Source organism: Salmo salar, chromosome ssa11, assembly GCF_905237065.1.
Source record: "Salmo salar chromosome ssa11, Ssal_v3.1, whole genome shotgun sequence".
NCBI classification, from domain to species: Eukaryota; Metazoa; Chordata; class Actinopteri; order Salmoniformes; family Salmonidae; genus Salmo; species Salmo salar.
Genome location: NC_059452.1, coordinates 106,161,548 through 106,185,862, shown reverse-complemented (window position 1 = coordinate 106,185,862; position 24,315 = coordinate 106,161,548). Strand labels below are relative to the sequence as shown.

Sequence of the window (24,315 nt, the reverse complement as noted above, 5' to 3'; positions counted from 1 at the left end):
ACAAAAATAAACAGAGATTGAGTTTTTGTTTTGTTGTTTTTTCTTTCCGTCTTCCCGGTAAGCATTAACCATTTGTTCTTGTTGTTGTTGTTGTTGTTGTTGTTTGTAATTCAACAATGCCAATTCTGTAACCTTAAAGCCTGGGATACTAAAGACTGAAAGTGAGACGTGATGATGTCTCTCTGCTTGGCACCCAGAGTTAAGGAGATTGATTGGGAGGGGGGCCAAGGCTTCTACCCTATGGTCTGTCCTGGCTAGGACAAGGCTAATTATATACCGACTCAACAACGTTTGGAGAAGAAAGGTTTGTTTTAGGTCACTGGAAGAATGATGTCAAAATGATTATTTCAGAACATCTAGAGTCTGTCTATCTCCTGGCTCAGTATTCCATTCAATTGGATTGCTGGCAACTACCCCAGAGAGAGAGAGAGAGAGAGAGTGGTTCCATGACAACTACCCCAGAGAGAGAGAGAGAGTGGTTCCATGACAACTACCCCAGAGAGAGAGAGAGAGACAGAGTGGTTCCATGACAACTACCCCAGAGAGAGAGAGAGAGAGAGTGGTTCCATGACAACTACCCCAGAGAGAGAGAGAGACAGAGTGGTACCATGACAACTACCCCAGAGAGAGAGAGAGAGAGAGAGAGTGGTTCCATGACAACTACCCCAGAGAGAGAGAGAGAGAGAGAGACAGAGTGGTACCATGACAACTACCCCAGAGAGAGAGAGAGAGAGAGAGTGGTTCCATGACAACTACCCCAGAGAGAGAGAGAGATACAGAGTGGTTCCATGACAACTACCCCAGAGAGAGAGAGAGAGAGTGGTTCCAATGACAACTACCCCAGAGAGAGAGAGAGACAGAGTGGTTCCATGACAACTACCCCAGAGAGAGAGAGAGAGACAGAGTGGTTCCATGACAACTACCCCAGAGAGAGAGAGAGAGACAGAGTGGTTCCATGACAACTACCCCAGAGAGAGAGAGAGAGACAGAGTGGTTCCATGACAACTACCCCAGAGAGAGAGAGAGACAGAGTGGTACCATGACAACTACCCCAGAGAGAGAGAGAGAGACAGAGTGGTACCATGACAACTACCCCAGAGAGAGAGAGAGAGAGAGTGGTTCCATGACAACTACCCCAGAGAGAGAGAGAGATACAGAGTGGTTCCATGACAACTACCCCAGAGAGAGAGAGAGAGAGAGAGTGGTTCCATGACAACTACCCCAGAGAGAGAGAGAGAGACAGAGTGGTTCCAATGACAACTACCCCAGAGAGAGAGAGAGAGACAGAGTGGTTCCATGACAACTACCCCAGAGAGAGAGAGAGAGACAGAGTGGTTCCATGACAACTACCCCAGAGAGAGAGAGAGAGACAGAGTGGTTCCATGACAACTACCCCAGAGAGAGAGAGAGACAGAGTGGTACCATGACAACTACCCCAGAGAGAGAGAGAGAGACAGAGTGGTACCATGACAACTACCCCAGAGAGAGAGAGAGAGACAGAGTGGTACCATGACAACTACCCCAGAGAGAGAGAGAGACAGAGTGGTTCCATGACAACTACCCCAGAGAGAGAGAGAGAGACAGAGTGGTTCCATGACAACTACCCCAGAGAGAGAGAGAGAGACAGAGTGGTTCCATGACAACTACCCCAGAGAGAGAGAGAGAGACAGAGTGGTTCCATGACAACTACCCCAGAGAGAGAGAGAGAGAGACAGAGTGGTTCCATGACAACTACCCCAGAGAGAGAGAGAGAGACAGAGTGGTTCCATGACAACTACCCCAGAGAGAGAGCGAGAGATAGAGTGGTACCATGACAACTACCCCAGAGAGAGAGACAGAGACAGAGTGGTTCCATGACAACTACCCCAGAGAGAGAGAGAGAGACAGAGTGGTTCCATGACAACTACCCCAGAGAGAGAGAGACAGAGTGGTTCCATGGCAACTACCCCAGAGAGAGAGAGAGAGGCAGAGTGGTTCCATGACAACTACCCCAGAGAGAGAGAGACAGAGTGGTTCTGTGACAACTACCCCAGAGAAAGACAGAGTGGTTCCATGACAACTACCCCAGAGAGAGAGAGAGAGACAGAGTGGTTCCATGACAACTACCCCAGAGAGAGAGAGAGAGACAGAGTGGTTCCATGACAACTACCCCAGAGAGAGAGAGAGACAGAGTGGTTCCATGACAACTACCCCAGAGAGAGAGAGAGACAGAGTGGTCACATGACAACTACCCCAGAGAGAGAGAGAGACAGAGTGGTTCCATGACAACTACCCCAGAGAGAGAGAGAGAGACAGAGTGGTTCCATGGCAACTACCCCAGAGAGAGAGAGAGAGAGAGAGAGACAGAGTGGTTCCATGACAACTACCCCAGAGAGAGAGAGAGAGAGAGACAGAGTGGTTCCATGACAACTACCCCAGAGAGAGAGAGAGACAGAGTGGTTCCATGACAACTACCCCAGAGAGAGAGAGTGGTTCCATGACAACTACCCCAGAGAGAGAGAGAGAGACAGAGTGGTTCCATGACAACTACCCCAGAGAGAGAGAGAGAGACAGAGTGGTTCCATGACAACTACCCCAGAGAGAGAGAGAGAGACAGAGTGGTTCCATGACAACTACCCCAGAGAGAGAGACAGAGTGGTTCCATGACAACTACCCCAGAGAGAGAGAGAGACAGAGTGGTACCATGACAACTACCCCAGAGAGAGAGAGAGAGACAGAGTGGTACCATGACAACTACCCCAGAGAGAGAGAGAGACAGAGTGGTTCCATGACAACTACCCCAGAGAGAGAGAGAGACAGAGTGGTTCCATGACAACTACCCCAGAGAGAGAGAGAGAGAGAGTGGTACCATGACAACTACCCCAGAGAGAGAGAGAGAGACAGAGTGGTTCCATGACAACTACCCCAGAGAGAGAGAGAGACAGAGTGGTTCCATGACAACTACCCCAGAGAGAGAGAGAGAGAGACAGAGTGGTTCCATGACAACTACCCAAGAGAGAGAGAGAGAGACAGAGTGGTTCCCTGACAACTACCCCAGAGAGAGAGAGACAGAGTGGTTCCATGACAACTACCCCAGAGAGAGAGAGAGAGAGAGAGTGGTTCCATGACAACTACCCCAGAGAGAGAGAGAGAGAGACAGAGTGGTACCATAACAACTACCCCAGAGAGAGAGAGAGAGACAGAGTGGTACCATGACAACTACCCCAGAGAGAGAGAGAGACAGAGTGGTTCCATGACAACTACCCCAGAGAGAGAGAGAGACAGAGTGGTTCCATGACAACTACCCCAGAGAGAGAGAGAGACAGAGTGGTTCCATGACAACTACCCCAGAGAGAGAGAGAGAGACAGAGTGGTTCCATGACAACACCCCAGAGAGAGAGAGAGAGACAGAGTGGTTCCATGACAACTACCCCAGAGAGAGAGAGAGACAGAGTGGTTCCATGACAACTACCCCAGAGAGAGAGAGAGACAGAGTGGTTCCATGACAACTAGCCCACAGAGAGAGAGAGAGACAGAGTGGTAGCATGACAACTAGCCCAGAGAGAGAGAGAGACAGAGTGGTTCCATGACAACTACCCCAGAGAGAGAGAGAGACAGAGTGGTTCCATGACAACTACCCCAGAGAGAGAGAGAGACAGAGTGGTTCCATGACAACTACCCCAGAGAGAGAGAGAGAGACAGAGTGGTTCCATGACAACTACCCCAGAGAGAGAGAGACAGAGTGGTTCCATGACAACTACCCCAGAGAGAGAGAGAGAGACAGAGTGGTTCCAATGACAACTACCCCAGAGAGAGAGAGAGACAGAGTGGTTCCATGACAACTACCCCAGAGAGAGAGAGAGAGACAGAGTGGTTCCATGACAACTACCCCAGAGAGAGAGAGAGACAGAGTGGTTCCATGACAACTACCCCAGAGAGAGAGAGAGACAGAGTGGTTCCATGACAACTACCCCAGAGAGAGAGAGAGAGAGACAGAGTGGTTCCATGACAACTACCCCAGAGAGAGAGAGAGAGACAGAGTGGTTCCATGACAACTACCCCAGAGAGAGAGCGAGAGATAGAGTGGTACCATGACAACTACCCCAGAGAGAGAGACAGAGACAGAGTGGTTCCATGACAACTACCCCAGAGAGAGAGAGAGAGACAGAGTGGTTCCATGACAACTACCCCGAGAGAGAGAGAGACAGAGTGGTTCCATGGCAACTACCCCAGAGAGAGAGAGAGAGGCAGAGTGGTTCCATGACAACTACCCCAGAGAGAGAGAGAGACAGAGTGGTTCCATGACAACTACCCCAGAGAGAGAGAGACAGAGTGGTTCCATGACAACTACCCCAGAGAGAGAGAGAGAGACAGAGTGGTTCCATGACAACTACCCCAGAGAGAGAGAGAGAGACAGAGTGGTTCCATGACAACTACCCCAGAGAGAGAGAGAGACAGAGTGGTTCCATGACAACTACCACAGAGAGAGAGAGAGACAGAGTGGTTCCATGACAACTACCCCAGAGAGAGAGAGAGAGACAGAGTGGTTCCATGACAACTACCCCGAGAGAGAGAGAGACAGAGTGGTTCCATGACAACTACCCCAGAGAGAGAGAGAGAGACAGAGTGGTTCCAATGACAACTACCCCAGAGAGAGAGAGAGAGACATAGTGGTTCCATGACAACTACCCCAGAGAGAGAGAGAGACAGAGTGGTTCCATGGCAACTACCCCAGAGAGAGAGAGAGAGACAGAGTGGTTCCATGACAACTACCCCAGAGAGAGAGAGAGAGAGAGTGGTTCCATGACAACTACCCCAGAGAGAGAGAGAGAGAGACAGAGTGGTTCCATGACAACTACCCCAGAGAGAGAGAGAGAGAGAGAGTGGTTCCATGACAACTACCCCAGAGAGAGAGAGAGACAGAGTGGTTCCATGACAACTACCCCAGAGAGAGAGAGAGACAGAGTGGTTCCATGACAACTACCCCAGAGAGAGAGAGAGAGACAGAGTGGTTCCATGACAACTACCCCAGAGAGAGAGAGAGAGAGAGTGGTTCCATGACAACTACCCCAGAGAGAGAGAGAGAGACAGAGTGGTTCCAGGACAACTACCCCAGAGAGAGAGAGAGAGACAGAGTGGTTCCATGACAACTACCCCAGAGAGAGAGAGAGAGACAGAGTGGTACCATGACAACTACCCCAGAGAGAGAGAGAGACAGAGTGGTTCCATGACAACTACCCCAGAGAGAGAGAGAGAGCAGAGTGGTTCCAATGACAACTACCCCAGAGAGAGAGAGAGAGACAGAGTGGTACCATGACAACTACCCCAGAGAGAGAGAGAGAGACAGAGTGGTTCCATGACAACTACCCCAGAGAGAGAGAGAGAGACAGAGTGGTTCCATGACAACTACCCCAGAGAGAGAGAGAGAGACAGAGTGGTTCCATGACAACTACCCCAGAGAGAGAGAGAGAGACAGAGTGGTTCCATGACAACTACCCCAGAGAGAGAGAGAGAGACAGAGTGGTTCCATGACAACTACCCCAGAGAGAGAGAGAGAGACAGAGTGGTTCCATGACAACTACCCCAGAGAGAGAGAGAGACAGAGTGGTTCCATGACAACTACCCCAGAGAGAGAGAGAGACAGAGTGGTTCCATGACAACTACCCCAGAGAGAGAGAGAGAGACAGAGTGGTTCCATGACAACTACCCCAGAGAGAGAGAGAGACAGAGTGGTTCCATGACAACTACCCCAGAGAGAGAGAGAGAGACAGAGTGGTTCCATGACAACTACCCCAGAGAGAGAGAGAGAGACAGAGTGGTTCCATGACAACTACCCCAGAGAGAGAGAGAGACAGAGTGGTTCCATGACAACTACCCCAGAGAGAGAGAGAGAGACAGAGTGGTTCCATGACAACTACCCCAGAGAGAGAGAGAGAGACAGAGTGGTTCCATGACAACTACCCCAGAGAGAGAGAGAGAGACAGAGTGGTTCCATGACAACTACCCCAGAGAGAGAGAGAGAGACAGAGTGGTTCCATGACAACTACCCCAGAGAGAGAGAGACAGAGTGGTTCCATGACAACTACCCCAGAGAGAGAGAGAGAGACAGAGTGGTTCCATGACAACTACCCCAGAGAGAGAGAGAGAGACAGAGTGGTACCATGACAACTACCCCAGAGAGAGAGAGAGACAGAGTGGTACCATGACAACTACCCCAGAGAGAGAGAGAGAGACAGAGTGGTACCATGACAACTACCCCAGAGAGAGAGAGAGACAGAGTGGTTCCATGACAACTACCCCAGAGAGAGAGAGAGAGACAGAGTGGTTCCATGACAACTACCCCAGAGAGAGAGAGAGAGACAGAGTGGTTCCATGACAACTACCCCGAGAGAGAGAGAGAGACAGAGTGGTTCCATGACAACTACCCCAGAGAGAGAGAGAGAGACAGAGTGGTTCCATGACAACTACCCCAGAGAGAGAGAGAGACAGAGTGGTTCCATGACAACTACCCCAGAGAGAGAGAGAGACAGAGTGGTTCCATGACAACTACCCCAGAGAGAGAGAGAGAGAGACAGAGTGGTTCCATGACAACTACCCCAGAGAGAGAGAGAGAGACAGAGTGGTTCCATGACAACTACCCCAGAGAGAGAGAGAGAGACAGAGTGGTTCCATGACAACTACCCCAGAGAGAGAGAGAGACAGAGTGGTTCCATGACAACTACCCCAGAGAGAGAGAGACAGAGTGGTTCCATGACAACTACCCCAGAGAGAGAGAGAGAGACAGAGTGGTTCCATGACAACTACCCCAGAGAGAGAGAGAGACAGAGTGGTTCCATGACAACTACCCCAGAGAGAGAGAGAGAGACAGAGTGGTTCCATGACAACTACCCCAGAGAGAGAGAGAGACAGAGTGGTTCCATGACAACTACCCCAGAGAGAGAGAGAGAGACAGAGTGGTTCCATGACAACTACCCCAGAGAGAGAGAGAGAGACAGAGTGGTTCCATGACAACTACCCCAGAGAGAGAGAGAGAGACAGAGTGGTTCCATGACAACTACCCCAGAGAGAGAGAGAGAGACAGAGTGGTTCCATGACAACTACCCCAGAGAGAGAGAGAGAGAGACAGAGTGGTTCCATGACAACTACCCCAGAGAGAGAGAGAGACAGAGTGGTTCCATGACAACTACCCCAGAGAGAGAGAGAGACAGAGTGGTTCCATGACAACTACCCCAGAGAGAGAGAGAGAGACAGAGTGGTTCCATGACAACTACCCCAGAGAGAGAGAGAGAGACAGAGTGGTTCCATGACAACTACCCCAGAGAGAGAGAGAGAGACAGAGTGGTTCCATGACAACTACCCCAGAGAGAGAGAGAGAGACAGAGTGGTTCCATGACAACTACCCCAGAGAGAGAGAGAGACAGAGTGGTTCCATGACAACTACCCCAGAGAGAGAGAGAGAGACAGAGTGGTTCCATGACAACTACCCCAGAGAGAGAGAGAGAGACAGAGTGGTTCCATGACAACTACCCCAGAGAGAGAGAGAGAGACAGAGTGGTACCATGGCAACTACCCCAGAGAGAGAGAGAGACAGAGTGGTTCCATGACAACTACCCCAGAGAGAGAGAGAGACAGAGTGGTTCCATGACAACTACCCCAGAGAGAGAGAGAGACAGAGTGGTTCCATGACAACTACCCCAGAGAGAGAGAGAGAGACAGAGTGGTTCCATGACAACTACCCCAGAGAGAGAGAGAGACAGAGTGGTTCCATGACAACTACCCCAGAGAGAGAGAGAGACAGAGTGGTTCCATGACAACTACCCCAGGAGAGAGAGAGAGACAGAGTGGTTCCATGACAACTACCCCAGAGAGAGAGAGAGAGACAGAGTGGTTCCATGACAACTACCCCAGAGAGAGAGAGAGACAGAGTGGTTCCATGACAACTACCCCAGAGAGAGAGAGAGAGACAGAGTGGTTCCATGACAACTACCCCAGAGAGAGAGAGAGAGACAGAGTGGTTCCATGACAACTACCCCAGAGAGAGAGAGAGACAGAGTGGTTCCATGGCAACTACCCCAGAGAGAGAGAGAGAGAGACAGAGTGGTACCATGACAACTACCCCAGAGAGAGAGAGAGAGTGTGGTTCCATGACAACTACCCCAGAGAGAGAGAGAGAGACAGAGTGGTTCCATGACAACTACCCCAGAGAGAGAGAGAGAGACAGAGTGGTTCCATGACAACTACCCCAGAGAGAGAGAGAGACAGAGTGGTTCCATGACAACTACCCCAGAGAGAGAGAGAGAGACAGAGTGGTTCCATGACAACTACCCCAGAGAGAGAGAGAGAGACAGAGTGGTTCCATGACAACTACCCCAGAGAGAGAGAGAGAGACAGAGTGGTTCCATGACAACTACCCCAGAGAGAGAGAGAGAGACAGAGTGGTTCCATGACAACTACCCCAAGAGAGAGAGAGAGACAGAGTGGTTCCATGACAACTACCCCAGAGAGAGAGAGAGAGACAGAGTGGTTCCATGACAACTACCCCAGAGAGAGAGAGAGACAGAGTGGTTCCATGACAACTACCCCAGAGAGAGAGAGAGAGACAGAGTGGTTCCATGACAACTACCCCAGAGAGAGAGAGAGAGACAGAGTGGTTCCATGACAACTACCCCAGAGAGAGAGAGAGACAGAGTGGTTCCATGACAACTACCCCAGAGAGAGAGAGAGACAGAGTGGTTCCATGACAACTACCCCAGAGAGAGAGAGAGAGACAGAGTGGTTCCATGACAACTACCCCAGAGAGAGAGAGAGACAGAGTGGTTCCATGACAACTACCCCAGAGAGAGAGAGAGAGACAGAGTGGTTCCATGACAACTACCCCAGAGAGAGAGAGAGAGACAGAGTGGTTCCATGACAACTACCCCAGAGAGAGAGAGAGAGACAGAGTGGTTCCATGACAACTACCCCAGAGAGAGAGAGAGAGAGAGAGTGGTTCCATGACAACTACCCCAGAGAGAGAGAGAGAGAAGAGTGGTTCCATGACAACTACCCCAGAGAGAGAGAGAGAGACAGAGTGGTTCCATGACAACTACCCCAGAGAGAGAGAGAGAGACAGAGTGGTTCCATGACAACTACCCCAGAGAGAGAGAGAGAGACAGAGTGGTTCCATGACAACTACCCCAGAGAGAGAGAGAGAGACAGAGTGGTTCCATGACAACTACCCCAGAGAGAGAGAGAGAGACAGAGTGGTTCCATGACAACTACCCCAGAGAGAGAGAGAGACAGAGTGGTTCCATGACAACTACCCCAAGAGAGAGAGAGAGACAGAGTGGTTCCATGACAACTACCCCGAGAGAGAGAGAGAGACAGAGTGGTTCCATGACAACTACCCCAGAGAGAGAGAGAGAGACAGAGTGGTTCCATGACAACTACCCCAGAGAGAGAGAGAGACAGAGTGGTTCCATGACAACTACCCCAGAGAGAGAGAGAGAGACAGAGTGGTTCCATGACAACTACCCCAGAGAGAGAGAGAGACAGAGTGGTTCCATGACAACTACCCCAGAGAGAGAGAGAGAGACAGAGTGGTTCCATGACAACTACCCCAGAGAGAGAGAGAGAGACAGAGTGGTACCATGACAACTACCCCAGAGAGAGAGAGACAGAGTGGTTCCATGGCAACTACCCCAGAGAGAGAGAGAGACAGAGTGGTTCCATGACAACTACCCCAGAGAGAGAGAGAGAGACAGAGTGGTTCCATGACAACTACCCCGAGAGAGAGAGAGAGACAGAGTGGTTCCATGACAACTACCCCAGAGAGAGAGAGAGAGACAGAGTGGTTCCATGACAACTACCCCAGAGAGAGAGAGAGAGACAGAGTGGTTCCATGACAACTACCCCAGAGAGAGAGAGAGAGACAGAGTGGTTCCATGACAACTACCCCAGAGAGAGAGAGAGAGACAGAGTGGTTCCATGACAACTACCCCAGAGAGAGAGAGAGAGACAGAGTGGTTCCATGACAACTACCCCAGAGAGAGAGAGAGAGACAGAGTGGTTCCATGACAACTACCCCAGAGAGAGAGAGAGAGACAGAGTGGTTCCATGACAACTACCCCAGGAGAGAGAGAGAGACAGAGTGGTTCCATGACAACTACCCCAGAGAGAGAGAGAGAGACAGAGTGGTTCCATGACAACTACCCCAGAGAGAGAGAGAGAGACAGAGTGGTACCATGACAACTACCCCAGAGAGAGAGAGAGACAGAGTGGTTCCATGACAACTACCCCAGAGAGAGAGAGAGAGACAGAGTGGTTCCATGACAACTACCCCAGAGAGAGAGAGAGAGACAGAGTGGTTCCATGACAACTACCCCGAGAGAGAGAGAGAGACAGAGTGGTTCCATGACAACTACCCCAGAGAGAGAGAGAGAGAGACAGAGTGGTTCCATGACAACTACCCCAGAGAGAGAGAGAGAGACAGAGTGGTTCCATGACAACTACCCCAGAGAGAGAGAGAGACAGAGTGGTTCCATGACAACTACCCCAGAGAGAGAGAGAGAGAGACAGAGTGGTTCCATGACAACTACCCCAGAGAGAGAGAGAGAGACAGAGTGGTTCCATGACAACTACCCCAGAGAGAGAGAGAGAGAGAGACAGAGTGGTTCCATGACAACTACCCCAGAGAGAGAGAGAGACAGAGTGGTTCCATGACAACTACCCCAGAGAGAGAGAGTGGTTCCATGACAACTACCCCAGAGAGAGAGAGAGAGACAGAGTGGTTCCATGACAACTACCCCAGAGAGAGAGAGAGAGAGACAGAGTGGTTCCATGACAACTACCCCAGAGAGAGAGAGAGACAGAGTGGTTCCATGACAACTACCCCAGAGAGAGAGAGAGACAGAGTGGTTCCATGACAACTACCCCAGAGAGAGAGAGAGAGACAGAGTGGTACCATGACAACTACCCCAGAGAGAGAGAGAGACAGAGTGGTTCCATGACAACTACCCCAGAGAGAGAGAGAGAGAGACAGAGTGGTACCATGACAACTACCCCAGAGAGAGAGAGAGAGACAGAGTGGTACCATGACAATTACGACAGAGAGAGAGAGAGACAGAGTGGTTCCATGACAACTACCCCAGAGAGAGAGAGAGACAGAGTGGTTCCATGACAACACCCCAGAGAGAGAGAGAGACAGAGTGGTTCCATGACAACTACCCCAGAGAGAGAGAGAGAGACAGAGTGGTTCCATGACAACTACCCCAGAGAGAGAGAGAGACAGAGTGGTTCCATGACAACTACCCCAGAGAGAGAGAGAGACAGAGTGGTTCCATGACAACTACCCCAGAGAGAGAGAGAGACAGAGTGGTTCCAATGACAACTACCCCAGAGAGAGAGAGAGAGACAGAGTGGTTCCATGGCAACTACCCCAGAGAGAGAGAGAGAGACAGAGTGGTTCCATGACAACTACCCCAGAGAGAGAGAGAGAGACAGAGTGGTTCCATGACAACTACCCCAGAGAGAGAGAGAGACAGAGTGGTACCATGACAACTACCCCAGAGAGAGAGAGAGACAGAGTGGTTCCATGACAACTACCCCAGAGAGAGAGAGAGAGACAGAGTGGTTCCATGACAACTACCCCAGAGAGAGAGAGAGAGACAGAGTGGTTCCATGACAACTACCCCAGAGAGAGAGAGAGAGACAGAGTGGTACCATGACAACTACCCCAGAGAGAGAGAGAGACAGAGTGGTTCCATGTACCCCCTTCCTGTATTTCCACTTACCACTCTCCAGATTATTCCTTCTCCCCTGATGTGTACAGTAACCTGTTTAGCTGTGTTTGGCCCACCTGGAGGAAGCTAAGCTGTTTGACATATGGTCTGGCTGTATTCGGTTTAATACACAGGCTTATATCTGTCACATATGGTAGTCTTCTCAGCAGCTAAGAAGGTCTACACACACACACAGCCAGGTACCAAACAGAGTGTTGTGGAGGAAGAAAGGGGGGAGGTTGATGGGGGTGTAAAGGGGTGAAAACAGACCCTCTCATCTCCTCCATTCTACCGCTAATAGCACTTGTCAGATGTAATAGCGCTTAGAAATAGAGAGCAGTACACTTTGACTTCCCATCTTCTCCTCTCCTTTTATTCTCCTTCTGTTTATTCTCCTCATCCCTCCCATTTTCTGTTAGAGACAGATTAGGAAAGACAGGGGGTGAGAAGGGGAGGAAAGTGTAGAGAAAGAAAGAAAGAAAGAATGAAAGAAATAGAGGCTTTGAACACTTTTCACCAATTCAATACCAGATACAACGGCATTCGGAAAGTATTCAGACCCCTTGACTTCTTCCACATTTTGTTATGTTACAGCCTTAGACTAAAATGTATTAAATAGTTTATTTTCCTCCTAAATCTTCACGCAATACCCCATAATGACAAATGTTTGTAAATGTATTAATAACAAAACAAAAAAAATATGGCATACTTAAGTACTCAGTACTTTATTGAAGCACCTAAGACAGCGATTACAGCCTTGAGTCTTCTTGGGTATGACGCTATAAGCTTGGCACACCTGTATTTGGGGAGTTTCTCCCATTCTTCTCTGCAGATCCTCTCAAGCTCTGTCAGGTTGGATGGGGAGCGGCCTGATTGGTGGAGTGCTGCAGAGATGGTTGTCCTTCTGGAAGGTTCTCCCATCTCTGGAGCTCTGTCAGAGTGACCATTGGGTTCTTGGTCACCTCCCTGACCAAGGCCCTTCTCCCCTGATTGCTCAGTTTGGCCGGGCGGCCAGCTCTAGGAAGAGTCTTGGTGGTTCCAAACATCTTCCATTTAAGAATGATGGAGGCCACTGTGTTCTTGGGGGCCTTCAATGCTGCAGAAATGTTTTGGTACCCTTCCCCAGATCTGTGCCTCGACACAATCCTGTTTCAGAGATCTACAGACAATTCCTTTGTCCTCATGGTTTGGTTTTTGCTCTAACATGCACTGTCAACTGTGGGACCTTTTATAGACAGGTGTGTGCCTTTCCAAATAATATCCAATCAATTGAATTTACCACAGGTGGACTCCAATCAAGTTGTAGAAACATCTCAAGGATGATCAATGGAAACAGGAAGCACCTGAGCTCAATTTCGAGTCTCATAGCAAAGGGTCTGAATACTTAGGAAAGTAAGCTGTTTCAGTTTTTTTTATTTTTAAAACATTTGCAAACATTTCTAAAAACCTGTTATCGCTTAGTTATTATGGCTTTCCCTATCACATGGCATTCCCCACACGTGTCTTGCTACGCCGAGACGAGACAGAGCTTCCAGGTTCCACAGTACGGTCATCGTGTGGCAATCCCCACATGGTTCTCGCCCACGTCAACACAGAACAGATTCTGTTCCACCAGGCAGCTGTTACACGGTCTTCCCCACACGTGCTTTGCCCAGCCCAGGACGGGACTGAACCTCCTGCACATACCCATCTTCTCTCTAGCAGTTGGCTCCTACGCAGTGTCTCCCACTTAGACACGACTAGTGGTGACTCGGCCTTCGACCTGTGCCCAAGGAAGCGAAGGTAACCTGCCTAAATGATTACCGCCCCGTAGCACTCACATCGGTAGCCATGAAGTGCTTTGAAAGGCTGGTCATGGCTCACAACAACAGCATCCTCCCGGGCACCCTGGACCCACTCCAATTTGCATACCGCCCCAACAGATCCACAGATGACGCAATCTCTATTGCCACTCCACACTGCCTTTTCCCACCTGGACAAAAGGAACACTTATGTTAGAATGCTGTTCATTGACTACAGCTCAGAGTTCAATACCTTAGTGCCCACAAAGCTCATCACTAAGCTAAGGAACCTGGGACTAAACACCTCTGCAACTGGAGCCTGGACTTGCTGACGGGCCGCCCCCAGGTGGTAATGGTCGCTGACGGGCTGCCCCCAGGTGGCAATTCAACGGCTCAGACACGAGACGTATGTGGCAGTGTCTACAGGAAATCACAGACTACAAAAATAAAACCAGCCACGTCACGGACACCGACGTCACGCTTCCAGTAAAACGAAACACCTTCTTTGCCCGCTTTGAGGAATATACAGTGCCACCGTCGCGGCCCACTAACAAGGACTGCGCCCCTCCCTCCTTCTCCGTGGCCGACGTGAGTAAAAGATTTAAACGTGTTAACCCTCGCAAGGCTGCTGGCCCAGACGGCATCCCTAGCCGCGTCCTCAGAGCACACGCAGACCAGCTGGCTGGTGTGTTTACAGACATATTCAATCGCTCGCTATCCCAGTTTGCTGTCCCCACATGCTTCAAGATGGCCACCATTGTTCCTGCACCCAAGAATGCAAAGGTAACTGAACTAAATGACTATCACCCCGTAGCACTCACTTCTGTCATCATGAAGTGCTTTGAGAGACTAGTCAAGGATCATATCACCTCCACCTTACCGGCCACCCTAGACCCACTTCAGTTTGCATACCACCCCAACAGGTCCACAGACAATGCAATCGCCATCACACTGCACACTGCCCTATCCCATCTGAACAAGAGGAATACCTATGTAAGAATGCTGTTCATTGAAGCTCATCATCAAGCTGGAGGCTCTGGGTCTGAACCCAGCCCTGTGCAACTGGTCCTGGACTTCCTGATGGACCGTCCCCAGGTGGTAAATGTAGGAAACAACATCTCCACTTTGCTGAACCTCAACACTGGGGTCCCACAAGGGTGCGTGCTCAGCCCCCTCCTGTGCTCCCTGTTAATCCACGACTGCGTGGCCATGCACGCCTCCAACTCAAATCAACAAGTTTGCAGACGACACAACAGTAGTGGGCTTGATTACCAACAACGACGAGACAGCCTACAGGGAGGAAGTGAGGGCACTAGGAGTGTGGTGTCAGGAAATTAACCTCTCACTCAACGTCAACAAAACAAAGGAGATGATCATGGACTTCAGGAAACAGCAGAGGGAGCAAATCAAATCAAATCAAATCAAATTTATTTTTATATAGCCCTTCGTACATCAGCTGATATTCTCAAAGTGCTGTACAGAAACCCAGCCTAAAACCCCAAACAGCAAGCAAAGCATGTGAAAGAAGCACGGTGGCTAGGAAAAACTCCCTAGGAAAAACTCCCTAGAAAGGCCAAAAACCTAGGAAGAAACCTAGAGAGGAACCAGGCTATGAGGGGTGGCCAGTCCTCTTCTGGCTGTGCAGGGTGGATATTATAACAGAACATGGTCAAAATGTTAAAATGTTAAAATGTTCATAAATGACCAGCATGGTCAAATAATAATAATCATAGTAGTTGTCGAGGGTGCAACAAGCACGTCCGGTGAACAGGTCAGGGTTCCATAGCCGCAGGCAGAACAGTTGAAACTGGAGCAGCAGCACGGCCAGGTGGACTGGGGACAGCAAGGAGTCATCATACCAGGTAGTCCTGAGGCATGGTCCTAGGGCTCAGGTCCTCCGAGAGAAAGACAGAAAGAGAGAAAGAGAGAATTAGAGAGAGCATATTTAAATACACACAGGACACCGGATAAGACAAGAGAAATACTCCAGATGTAACAGACTGACCCTAGCCCCCCCGACACATAAACTACTGTTTATGTGGATAGGAGCACCCTCCTATCCACATCGATAGCAGTGGAGAAGGTGCACAACACATCACTGGGGGCAAACTACCTGCCCTCCATGACACCTACAGCACCCGATGTCACAGGAAGGCCAAAAAGATCATCAAGGACAACAACCACCCGAGCCACTGCCTGTTCACCCCGCTACCATCCAGAAGGCGAGGTCAGTACAGGTGGATCAAAGCTGGGACCGAGAGACTGAAAAACAGCTTCTATATCAAGGCCATCAGACTGCTAAACAGCCATCACTAACTCAGAGAGGTTGCTGCCTACATTGAGACTCAATCACTGGCCACTTTAATAAATGGATCACTAGTCACTTTAAACAATGTCACTTTAAATAATGCCACTTTAATAATGTTTACATATCTTACATTACTCATGTCACATGTATATACTGTACTCTGTACTGTCTACTGCATCTTGCCTGTGCCGCTCGGCCATCGCTCATCCATATATTTATATGTATATATTCTCATTCACCCCTTTAGATTTGTGTGTATTAGGTAGTTGTTGGGGAATTGTTAGATTACTTGTTAGATACAGTTGAAGTCGGAGGTTTACATACACCTTAGCCAAATGCATTTAAACTCAGTTTTTCACAATTCCTGACATTTAATCCAAGTAAAAATTCCCTGGCTTAGTTTAGTTAAGATCACCACTTTATTTTAAGAATGTGAAATGTCAGAATAATAGTAGAGAGTGATTTTTTTCAGATTGTATTTCTTTCATCACATTCCCAGTGGGTCAGAAGTTTACATACACTCAATTAGTATTTGGTAGCATTGCCTTTAAATTGTTTAATTTGGGTCAAACGTTTCCTGTAGCCTTCCACAAGCTTCCCACAATAAGTTGGGTGAATTTTGTCCCATTCCTCCTGACAGAGCTGGTGTAACCGAGTCAGGTTTGTAGGCCTCCTTGCTCGCACACACTTTTTCAGTTTTGCCCACAAATGTTCTATAGGATTGAGGTCAGGGCTTTGTGGTGGCCACTCCAATACCTTGACTTTGTTGTCCTTAAGCCATTTTGCCACAACTTTGGAAGTATGCTTGGGGTCATTGTCCATTTGGAAGACCCATTTGCGACCAAGCTTTAACTTCCTGACTGACGTCTTGAGATGTTGCTTCAATATATCCACATCATTTTCCTGCTTCATGATGTCATCTATTTTGTGAAGTGCACCAGTCCCTCCTGCAGCAAAGCACCCCCACAACATGATGCTGCCACCCCGTTTTTCATGGTCGGGCTGTTGTTCTACGGCTTGCAAGCCTCGCCCTTTTTCCTCCAAACATAATGATGGTCATTATGGCCAAACAGTTCTATTTTTATTTCATCAGACCGTAGGACATTTCTCCAAAAAGTACGATCTTTGTCCCCATGTGTAGTTGCAAACCGTAGTCTGGCTTTTTTATGGTGAATTTGGAACACTGGCCTCTTCTTTGCTGAGCGGCCTTTCAGGTTATGTCGATATAAGACTCGTTTTACTGTGGAAATAGATGCTTTTGTACCTGTTTCCTCCAGCATCTTCACAAGGTCCTTTGCTGTTGTTCTGGGATTGATTTACACTTTTCGCACCAAAGTACGTTCATCTCTAGGAGACAGAACGCGTCTCCTTCCTGAGCGGTATGACGGCTGTGTGGTCCCATGGTGTTTATACTGGTGTACTATTGTTTGTACAGATGAACGTGGTACCTTCAGACGTTTGGAAATTGCTCACAAGGATGAACCAGACTTGTGGAGGTCTACATTTGTTTTTCTGAGGTCTTCAAATCAAATGTTATTTGTCACATACACATGGTTAGCAGATGTTAATGCAAGTGTAGCGAAATGCTTGTGCTTCTAGTTCCAACAATGCAGTAATATCCAACGAGTAATCTAACCTAACAATTTCACAACAATTGCCTTATTCACACAAGTATAAAGGAATGAATAAGAATATGTACATACAAAAAATATATATGAATGAGTGATGGCCGAACGGCATAGGCAAGATGCAGTAGATGGTATAGAGTACAGTATATACTTATGAGATGAGTAATGTAGGGTATGTAAACATATAAAAGTGGCATTGTTTAAAGTGGCTAGTGATACATTACCTCAAGATGGCAAGATGCAATAGATGGTATAGAGTACAGTATATTCATATGAGATGAGTAATGTAGGGTATGTAAACATTATATGAAGTGGCATTGTTAAAAGTGGCTAGTGATACATTTATTACATACATTTTTCCGGTCAATCAGGTCTTGGCTGATTTCTTTTGATTTTCCCATGATGCCAAGCAAAGAGGCAGTGAGTTTGAAGGTAGTTCTTGAAATACATCCACAGGTACACCTCCAATTGACTCAGTTGATGTCAATTAGCCTATCAGAAGCTTCTAAAGCCATGACATCATTTTCTGGATTTTTCCAAGCTGTTTAAAGGCACAGTCAACTTAGTGTATGTAAACTTCTGACCCACTGGAATTGTGATACAGTGAATTATAAGTGAAATAATCTGTCTGTAAACAATTGTTGGAAAAATTACTTGTACAAGGTAGATGTCCTAACCGACTTGCCAAAACTATAGTTTGTTAACAAGAAATGTGTGGAGTGGTTGAAAAACAAGTTTTAATGACTCCAACCTAAGTGTATGTAACCTTACGACTTCAAATGTATTACTGCACTGTCGGAACTAGAAGCACAAGCATTTCGCTACACATGTGTACAGTATGTGACCAATAACATTTGAGTTGATTTGAGCCCTGCAACACAGGACCTTGGCCTACTACAGTTCACGACCGGGTACTGACCCTGCTGGAAGACAATCTATCAACCCTCATCCACCACCAGGTGCTGACCCTGGTGGGAGACCATCTACCAACCCTCATCCACCACCAGGTGCTGACCCTGGTGGAAGACCATCTACCAACCCTCATCCACCACCAGGTGCTGACCCTGCTGGAAGACCATCTACCAACCCTCATCCACGACTGGGGGCTGACCCTGGTGGAAGACCATCTACCAACCCTCATCCACGACCGGGGGCTGACCCTGGTGGAAGACCATCTACCAACCCTCATCCACGACTGGGGGCTGACCCTGGTGGAAGACCATCTACCAACCCTCATCCACGACTGGGGGCTGACCCTGGTGGAAGACCATCTACCAACCCTCATCCACGACTGGGGGCTGACCCTGGTGGAAGACCCTGGTGGAAGACCATTGACCAACCCTCATCCACGACTGGGGGCTGACCCTGGTGGAAGACCATCTACCAACCCTCATCCACCACCAGGTGCTGACCCTGCTGGAAGACCATCTACCAACCCTCATCCACGACTGGGGGCTGACCCTGCTGGAAGAACATCTTCCAAACCTCATCCACGACCCTCATACCAACTACTACCCCTTCTGATGTGTTTAGATGGCGAATTGCCGAACTCGCCAATTAACTCGGAAAGCGTCAAATGTACACTATTTTCAGTGAACATATGAGTCCCACTGTACTAGTGTAAAAATAAAGGTACCGAACGGTCTTTCTGATTCCCCTGTAAAAACAACCTTTTGGCAAAAATATCACCCATAATATTTGTTTTAGATAGAAATGCTCTACATTTTTTAAAGTACTTTTTCTCTCATGGCTGACTACCAGGAAGTTTGAAAAGACAGGCTGAGTGGGCGGGGAGCTTATATTAATGAGCTCTCCTTGTCTGACAGCTCGTTGAAAACGCCTACGTCAAGCAACTTGTATACAGAGTGAGCTGTGTTGCAGTAAAACCATCTCAAGCTAATTTGGTGAAACACAAAGCAACTCAAACAACATTGAAATTGCATCAATGATGTCCAAACATTTGTGTTATTCATCTCCTGTTTGGCATGTGTTGAGTTTTGAATGACCATTCCCAACCTTTTGTTCCATGTTGGCTGAAAACATAGCTAGCCAGCTAACACCGGACGGCTGAAGACCTAGCTAGCCGGTAACTAGCTAACACCGGACGGATGAAGACCTAGCTAGCCGGTAACTAGCTAACACCGGACGGATGAAGACCTAGCTAGCCGGTAACTAGCTAACACCGGACGGCTGAAGACCTAGCTAGCCGGTAACTAGCTAACACCGGACGGATGAAGACCTAGCTAGCCGGTAACTAGCTAACACCGGACGGCTGAAGACCTAGCTAGCCGGTAACTAGCTAACACCGGACGGCTGAAGACCTAGCTAGCCGGTAACTAGCTAACACCGGACGGCTGAAGACCTAGCTAGCCGGTAACTAGCTAACACCGGACGGCTGAAGACCTAGCTAGCCGGTAACTAGCTAACACCGGACGGCTGAAGACCTAGCTAGCCGGTAACTAGCTAACACCGGACGGCTGAAGACCTAGCTAGCCGGTAACTAGCGGTAACTAGCCGGTAACTAGCCAACACCGGACGGCTGAAGACCTAGCTACATTTACATTTTAGTCATTTAGCAGACGCTCTTATGCAGAGCAACTTACAGTAGTGAATGCATACATTTCATACGTTTCATTTCATGCATTTTTTTTTTGTACTTGCCCCCCGTGGGAATCGAACCCACAACCCTGGCGTTGCACACACCATGCTCTACCAACTGAGTCAGTAACTAGCTAGCCAGTAATTAGCTAACACCGGACACAGATAAAAAGGGAAACATTTTCTGACACCCTACAGTCAAATTTTGGAACAGGAAAAATCTAATCAAATCAAATGTTATTGGTCCAAGCAAAGCAAGCAAAATGCTTGTGTTCCTAGCTCGAAAAGTGCAGTAATATCTAACAATTCAAGAGTAGCTATGTAGAGTAGCTATTTAGCTATATAAACCATGCCCCTCTGTAAACATGCCTTCTCTGATGTTGGTTACAAGGTGGTAGTTATTTAAATTAGACCAAAAAAAACATGTTTACCAGACTTTTCTTTTTGTGTAAATTGTAGCATTAACATCCATGACTGCATTCTATCCTTTTAGGCCTTTGGCTTTCACCATGTCAGTTCTCTAGCAAATGTTATAATGAAAATGTAACTTTATCAATGGCCTAGTCTTACCCTAACATATCAGGCTTGTCACATTATGCCGGTTGGCAAAGAGATGTGTAATGTCCTGTTGGAATCCAGCCAGAATTAAATTTATACAACTGTTGAAATGCTTTATTCACCTGCATTCAGATTGACTGTTAGGATTAGGAGATTTCATTAACAACAGCAATGAAAATGAAAATCACTACCCAAACCATCTAAATCGGAACAACCATTTGGTTATGGGTGCAATGCATCTAACTGATTGGATTAGTTTAGAATAATCTATAATATTTATCTTTGTGTAGCATAAGATTAATCAATCAATCAATCAATCAATGTACATGCAAAAACATAGATATTAGAAAAGTCAACCTGCAGTAGAGCATGCTGGGAATTATGACAATGATGGGAGTGGTTTTGATGGGAATGGTTTACTCTCCACAGTCTAGAACAATAAGTCTGGTTATTTTACACCAGTGACTGTTAATTTCACTCTTACAGAGTGAATTTAAATCCTGAATCAACAGTAGAAATGTTACCCTGAAAAATGCCCACAATTTGCTGTGCACACACACACACACACACACACACACACCAGTGGCAGTCAGTGCCGTTTAAGATGAGGGAGGACAATTTTTTTTATTTTCATGAGCATGGCCTTATTTCTATTACAGCATGACTGTCATTCATATTCCATTCACCCAGTTCAATGTAACAGTGTGATAGGTTTAGGCTACTACATGATACAACATTTTTCTCAATACCCATCATGAGGTTTCTACAATCTAGCCTATGAATGAAAGTCTACCATGTAGGTGCACACAGGTCTAGAGAAATTTGAGTAATCAAAGTGACAGACAGTGACACATTCAATACTGCTTTGCACACTCTTTCCTGCATCTAGCTGATCTAGGGTGTAATCATAAGTCCAACTGTTGCAAACAAGAGTTTCTGTTGGACAAATTCAGGTATATTTATCCCCGTTTTGTTACTTTTGATTCCGTTTAAGAAACTTTTTTTTCCAACAGAATCTGCCGAATGAATACACCCCTGATCACGCGTAAACACAGTCCGGTTTCATAGCAGCCACGTTGTATTCCTTCTCGCCTCCACGCGCTCTCCTCCTCTCACATTTTCCTTTCGCTTGTGAACTTCAATGCACAACACATCAGCTGTATGTGACCAGGTGAAAAAAAACCTCTCCAAGCTAAACCATATCATAACCGCTGCACACAGCCAACATCGTTGTCCCCGTATTAGCTAAAGTAACATTATAGTCAACATAGCTAATAGAACTAACGCGTTAGTAAACCCGCTAAAATCATGCAGTATAGTGTACAGTCAGTAAGCTGTTTAGCAGTGACTCTGGTGGCAATAAATACAATTGTAAAACCATAGCTTACTTTAACTTGGAAGAGTTCCAGTGTTGTGTTGGATAGTCATAGCTAGCTAGCTAGCTAACATAGCATCCCTGTGTTTGAGGCAGGGTGTTTGATTAGGCTAAACTAGCTAGCTGCACTTGCTAGCTAAGAAAGTGAAACAAAGTGATAAATCTCTCTCTCTATCTCTCTCTCTTGCTTCTCCTTCATTTTGGAAGAAATTAATTTCTTTAAAATTGTTCAACTATTGCCTTTCTCTTTGAGTCAACTACTCACCACATTTTATGCGCTGCAGTGCTAGCTAGCTGTAGTTTAAGCTTTTAGTACTAGATTCATTCTCTGATCCTTTGATTGGGTGGACAACATGTCAGTTCATGCTGCAGGAGCTCTGATAGGTTGGAGGACGTCCTCCGGAAGTTGTCATAATTACTGTGTAAGTCTATGGAGGAGGTGAGAAGCATGAACCTCCTAGGTTTTATATTGAAGTCAATGTACCCAGAGGAGGACGGAAGCTAGCTGTCCTCCAGCTACACCATGGTGCTACTCTACAGAGTACTGTTGAGGCTACTGTAGACCTTCATTGCAAAACAGTGTGTTTTAATAAATTATTTGGTGACGTGAATATATTTAGTATAGTTTTATCTAAAAAGGATAACTTTCTAAATGTTTCACATTTAAAAAACAAATTCAATTCACCGAGGAGGATGGTCCTCCCCTTCCTCCTCTGAGTAGCCTCCACTGAGACACACACACACACACACACACACACACACACACACACACACACACACACACACACACACACACACACACACACACACACACACACACACACACACACACACACACACACACACACACAATGGAAAAACACCAACTCATCCAGGTCAAATGAAATAATGTTTTCAACATTTACCTTCTAATCAACATGTTTATTTATCATTTTCACCTTGTGATGTTTTAGTCACGAAGCTCTCTTGGAAGTTGTACCGTTCTGTGTCTATAGAAAGGGAAATAAATATAAAACGTTAATAAGTATGCCTCGCTGAAGTTGAATTAATTTGTATTATTTTCGGCGCTGAATGGATGTAAAAACCCTGAGCAGGAATTAGACGACCATGGGAAAGTTAATTAAAAAGTTGGAACAAAACTGTGTGAACCAGTCAGGAAGGAGAAGAATACAGAAATAATAGGGAGAGTATACTGTTGACCAGAGGAGCTTGAAAAAGCTGTTTAATATGCAGTGCGTTTGATCTTTATATAAATATTATTATGAGAAATAAAACAAGGTGTAGATTTAGAGAGAGAGAGAGAGAGAGAGAGAGAGAGAGAGAGAGAGAGAGAGAGAGAAACAGGGAAATATGCTTTTGGCAATGTAAACAAATATTTACAATGCCAATAAAGCCCAATTGAATTGATTTTTATTTTTATTTAATTGAGACAGTGACAGAGAGAGAGAGAGGATTATGAAGGATTTCAGGTCTGTTAAAGGTTTACTTTCTGTGATTTAATTATATTCATCAGGATACAGTTTAGACATTCCATTCCCTTCTCTCCCTCTTTCTCTCCCTCTTTCCCTCCCTCCCTCCCTCCCTCCCTCCCTCCCTCCCTCCCTCCCTCCCTCCCTCCCTCCCTCCCTCCCTCCCCATCTCTCCCACTAATGACCATGGTTATAAATGTCATCTGTGATGATTCATCTCCATTTTCCTCTAATGTTTCTGATCCAACATGAAAATCCTCAACCAGTTAGCCCTGCAGGAAGAAAGACGATACGACATAACACACACACACACACACACACACACACGCACGCACGTACACACGCAGTTAGCCCAGCAGGGAGATGGACAACATGGCATGACTCATCATCTAACCTCAAATAAAGAAAGAAAGAGAGAAAGAGAGAAAGAGAGAAAGAGAGGACAAATGAAATTGCATCCTCCTTAGCCTGTGTGATACAGACTGACAAGACAGACAGACTGACAAGACAGACGGCGATTAGTTCAAACATGGGACAACGTGGTCGAATGAAAACCTCTGTGGAATCACGACAGCATTCAGAAAGTACGAAAACATGATGTTCCCTGTTTCTTTTTTCCCCTCCTCCGTTCCCTCTCTCGGTCTGTAAATACTGCTCCTCCTCCTTTCTTCCTCCCTCTCTCTCCTGTTCCTCCATCCTTCCTTCTCCTCTTCCCCCTCTCTTTCCTCTTCCCCCACTCCCTCTCTTTCCTCTTTCCTCTTCCCCTCTCTCTCTCTTTCCTCTTCCCCCTCTCCTTCTCTTTCCTCTTTCCTCTTCTCTCTCTCTTGCCTCTTCCCCCACTCCCTCTCTTTCCTCTTCCC

General features: G+C 47.3%; 1 protein-coding gene across 1 annotated transcript in view; it reads left to right on the top strand.

Annotated features, from left to right (window-relative positions):
- Positions 1-24,315, top strand: part of LOC106563906 (cell adhesion molecule 2) — a 678,742-nt gene that overhangs the window by 582,106 nt on the left and 72,321 nt on the right. The gene's annotated exons all lie outside the window — the stretch shown is intronic.